General features: G+C 40.7%; 1 protein-coding gene across 1 annotated transcript in view; it reads left to right on the forward strand.

The window, feature by feature from the left end:
• fhip1ab (FHF complex subunit HOOK interacting protein 1Ab) overlaps window positions 1-5,000 on the forward strand; it is a 24,596-nt gene that overhangs the window by 7,420 nt on the left and 12,176 nt on the right. The window lies entirely within an intron of this gene.

A 5,000-nucleotide genomic window follows, 5' to 3' on the forward strand; every position in this document is an offset into this window, starting at 1 on the left:
GAATGTGTGTGTGTGTGTACAGGTTTATATTACATTGTGGGTTCTTAAACCTGAATGCACACACACTTATGGGGACTCGTGTTACTGTGGACCTAAAGTGAGGAAACAAGCTTATAAATCATACAGAATGAGTTTTTTTGAAAATGTAAAAATGCAGAAAGTTTTGTGATGGGTAGGTGTAGGGGTTGGGTTAGTGTGTGTGTGTGTGTGTGTGTGTGTGTGTGTGTGTGTGTGTGTGTGTGTGTGTGTGTGTGTGTGTGTGTGTGTGTGTGTGTGTGTGTGTGTGTGTGTGTGTGTGTGTGTGTGTGTGTGTCTCTATGTATTAATCTCTGCTGGAGTTTAATCCCAGTCATGTGTAGGTTTTTGTTGATGGATTATGGATGTTTTGGCTCTAACGGCTCTGACCCACATAAATACATGTGCTCATGTGCTGAACACACACAATACAACATGAAGACTCTTTTGTGAAGTGTTGCATCATGCACAGGGGTGGACTATATATATATACAGGTCCTTCTCAAAAAATTAGCATATTGTGATAAAGTTCATTATTTTCCATAATGTAATGATAAAAATTAAACTTTCATATATTTTAGATTCATTGCACACCAACTGAAATATTTCAGGTCTTTTATTGTTTTAATACTGATGATTTTGGCATACAGCTCATGAAAACCCAAAATTCCTATCTCAAAAAATTAGCATATTTCATCTGACCAAATAAAAGAAATGTTTTTAATAAAAAAAAAGTCAACCTTCAAATAATTATGTTCAGTTATGCACTTAATACTTGGTCGGGAATCCTTTTGCAGAAATGACTGCTTCAATGCGGCGTGGCATGGAGGCAATCAGCCTGTGGCACTGCTGAGGTGTTATGGAGGCCCAGGATGCTTCGATAGCGGCCTTAAGCTCATCCAGAGTGTTGGGTCTTTCGTCTCTCAACTTTCTCTTCACAATATCCCACAGATTCTCTATGGGGTTCAGGTCAGGAGAGTTGGCAGGCCAATTGAGCACAGTAATACCATGGTCAGTAAACCATTTACCAGTGGTTTTGGCACTGTGAGCAGGTGCCAGGTCGTGCTGAAAAATGAAATCTTCATCTCCATAAAGCTTTTCAGCAGATGGAAGCATGAAGTGCTCCAAAATCTCCTGATAGCTAGCTGCATTGACACTGCCCTTGATAAAACACACTGGACCAACACCAGCAGCTGACATGGCACCCCAGACCATCACTGACTGTGGGTACTTGGCACTGGGCTTCAGGCATTTTGGCATTTCCTTCTCCCCAGTCTTCCTCCAGACTCTGATACCTTGATTTCCGAATGACATGCAAAATTTGCTTTCATCCGAAAAAAGTACTTTGGACCACTGAGCAACAGTCCAGTGCTGCTTCTCTGTAGCCCAGGTCAGGCGCTTCTGCCCCTGTTTCTGGTTCAAAAGTGGCTTGACCTGGGGAATGTGGCACCTGTAGCCCATTTCCTGCACACGCCTGTGCACGGTGGCTCTGAATGTTTCTACTCCAGACTCAGTCCACTACTTCCGCAGGTCCCTCAAGGTCTGGAATCGGTCCTTCTCCACAATCTACCTCAGAACCGGTCACCTCTTCTTGTTGTGCAGCATTTTTTGCCACACTTTTTCCTTCCCACAGACTTCCCACTGAGGTGCCTTGATACAGCACTCTGGGAACAGCCTATTTGTTCAGAAATTTCTTTCTGTGTCTTACCCTCTTGCTTGAGGGTGTCAATGATTGCCTTCTGGACAGCAGTCAGGTCGGCAGTCTTACCCATGATTGCGGTTTTGAGTAATGAAACAGGCTGGGAGTTTTTAAAAGCCTCAGGAATCTTTTGCAGGTGTTTAGAGTTAATTAGTTGATTCAGATGATTAGGTTAATAGCTCGTTTAGAGACCCTTTTCATGATATGCTAATTTTTTGAGATAGGAATTTTGGGTTTTCATGAGCTGTATGCCAAAATCATCAGTATTAAAACAATAAAAGACCTGAAATATTTCAGTTGGTGTGCAATGAATCTAAAATATATGAAAGTTTAATTTTTATCATTACATTATGGAAAATAATGAACTTTATCACAATATGCAAATTTTTTGAGAAGGACCTGTGTGTATATATATATATATATATATTTTTTTTTTTTATTTTTTTTTTTTAAAGGGTAACTAAACACTAAAACAACTTTTTTTAGTTAATGATCTGTTAGAATGGAGCTTCATAAATGCTGTTCATTGATTCCAGTAAATTTTTTGACATTTGGGTTTAAAGTGTTTTAATTCTACAATATATGGTATAAAAACGTCTGAGTGCTGCCCTCTTCAGGTTGAACGGTGGCTACTGCAGTTGTATTTTCCTATTGGATGTTTGCTGTGGTTTGTGACGCAGCGGTTGTTGGTGACGTAGGCAGGTTCCATACAAAGAGATGCATCTCAGGTGCACGCCCCCCTCCGCTGGGCTCTGCCCACTTTTACAGCGTTTTTCAAATATTGCCAGTGGGTGGAGTCAGGCTCTGACCAGGGGTTTAGTTACCCTTTAAGTGAGATGTATCGGCCCAAAAACATGTTGGCCCACCTGCCCGATGGCCAGTCCACCCCTGTGAAAATAAAAATAAATAAAAATATATATATATATAAAATATATTCTTTTTTTTTGTCTGAACGGCCCATTCGTTCAGTTTTGTTTTGCTTAATAGGCGGCTCTGGGATCTTTGCGCCGGTGTAATGCATTGGACAAAAAAAGTCCAATTCTTCTCATCGCTCCTCAATTGGGAGCGATGCATCCCAATTCGCATACTATATCAATCCTAAATAGTATTCGAAAGTAAAATTAGTACGTTCCAAATCGTGGTATGTTTAAATGAGTGTTCCAAAGAACCCGGATGGTCTACTATTTCCGGTCAGAAGTGTAGATCGATGCGCACTCTAACCATAGACAGTAAAAGAAATGGACAGCGACCCACTTGATTTCAACGGAGAAGACTGAAGCCCGATTATTGCACTCCCTTCCTGATGGCTGAGCGACTGCGCAGGCTCAAACTGAGCGTGACAACAGTCTGACAGTTGTAAATCTTCTAGTAGCTGTGCCAAGACAAATCTGAATCACCGAATTATTTCCAATTCCTCAAAAACGTTGTTGAAATATTTTTTTCCGTTGCTTTTATGGACTCTCTATCTATGGGCTTCTCCCTTGACTTTATGCCTCTATGTCCCCCCGATTGCCTCATAGACAGTAAAAGATTGCCTGCGAGCTTCTCCTCCCGTCTAGACGTTAATTTCTCTACTGTGCGACAGAGAGTCGCGTGGTTATGACGCAATCGTTAGCCTATTTTTACAAAAACTGCTTCTACGGGGCCATAACGTAAGATTCAAAATAATGGAGCCTTTTATACATTGTTGTGTTTCTTTCAAAATAAATAATGGACAAATGAAGTCTTTGGACGCCTCAGATGTAAAGTTATTCGCTGTCAAAGGTACACCAAAATGAATGGGAGTCAATGGAATGCTAACAGCAGGTGAAGTTCTGCTACAATGGCGGCACCCCGCGAGGCTTCAGTTTCCGGCTGATGGATTACACCCTTGACTCTAACGGCTAATATCGCCCACAACCCATCACACGTTAGACGAGGATTTGGTTGGAACTACAAACACGAGTAAAAAGTGTTAAAAAACTACAGACATGGAGGACGCGCGAGTCCGCCGGTTATGTAGAGAGGTTTAGATAAAAGGGGTTTGAGAGATGGAGAAGAAACGCAAGGAATGTGCAGAGAAATAGTGTGTAAAAAAAGGCCCTTCAAGTGTCTGATGATGAGGATTGTGAGGAGGATAAAGAGAGAATGAGTAAGTTAGAGAACTAGCAGAACTAGGCTACTTTCCGAACACTGAGGCTATGAGAGTAGGAACCCATTACCCAGTTACACATTATTTCCACATCTGCATATTTGACGATTATGCATTTTGCAAGAATTGTAATGAGACGCGTTTATAAAGCATGCTTTCCGTCAAAATAAAAGATCATGTGTTTATCTCTTTCAAGTATAGAAATTATTACAAAACTAATTATAAAAGTTTATTTTATTTTTCAGTGCATTTGTTTTACAATATATGGCTATTATTACTGTCACGGGATTAATATTATAACTATTATCATGTAGTAGTGTAATGTAGACAGACATTATATCACAGCTAAAAGAGTTTTGAGTTTTTCTTTGTTCAATTTGCACACTGATTATGAGTTGGAGGTTTTCATTTTGAACTCTCAAGTGCACCAGATTGATGAATTTAACATTAAAAAGCACAACATTTTTATTTGTAGGCTATTGCTATGTCAATGCAGCTTATAGCTTGTTTTAGGATTCATTATTGTGGAGTAGCTACACTCACCTAAAGGATTATTAAGAACACCTGTTCAATTTCTCATTAATGCAATTATCGAATCAACCAATCACATGGCAGTTGCTTCAATGCATTTAGGGGTGCGGTCCTGGTCAAGACAATCTCCTGAACTCCAGAATGGGAAAGAAAGGTGATTTAAGCTATTTATAGCGTGGCATGGTTGTTGGTGCCAGACGGGCCGGTCTGAGTATTTCACAATCTGCTCAGTTACTGGTATTTTCACGCACAACCATTTCTAGGGTTTACAAAGAATGGTGTGAAAAGGGAAAAACATCCAGTGTGTGGCAGTCCTGTGGCCGAAAATGCCTTGTTGATGCTAGAGGTCAGAGGAGAATGGGCCGACTGATTCAAGCTGATAGAAGAGCAACTTTGACTGAAATAACCACTTGTTACAACCGAGGTATGCAGCAAAGCATTTGTTAAGCCACAACACGCACAACCTTGACGCGGATATGCTACAACAGCAGAAGACCCCACCGGGTACCACTCATCTCCACTACAAATAGGAAAAAGAGGCTACAATTTGCAAGAGCTCACCAAAATTGGACAGTTGAAGAGTGGAAAAATGTTGCCTGGTCTGATGAGTCTCGATTTCTGTTG

This window comes from Siphateles boraxobius, unplaced genomic scaffold (assembly GCF_051911475.1).
Source record: "Siphateles boraxobius isolate OS27281-9 unplaced genomic scaffold, OSU_SipBor_1 77, whole genome shotgun sequence".
NCBI classification, from domain to species: domain Eukaryota; kingdom Metazoa; phylum Chordata; class Actinopteri; order Cypriniformes; family Leuciscidae; genus Siphateles; species Siphateles boraxobius.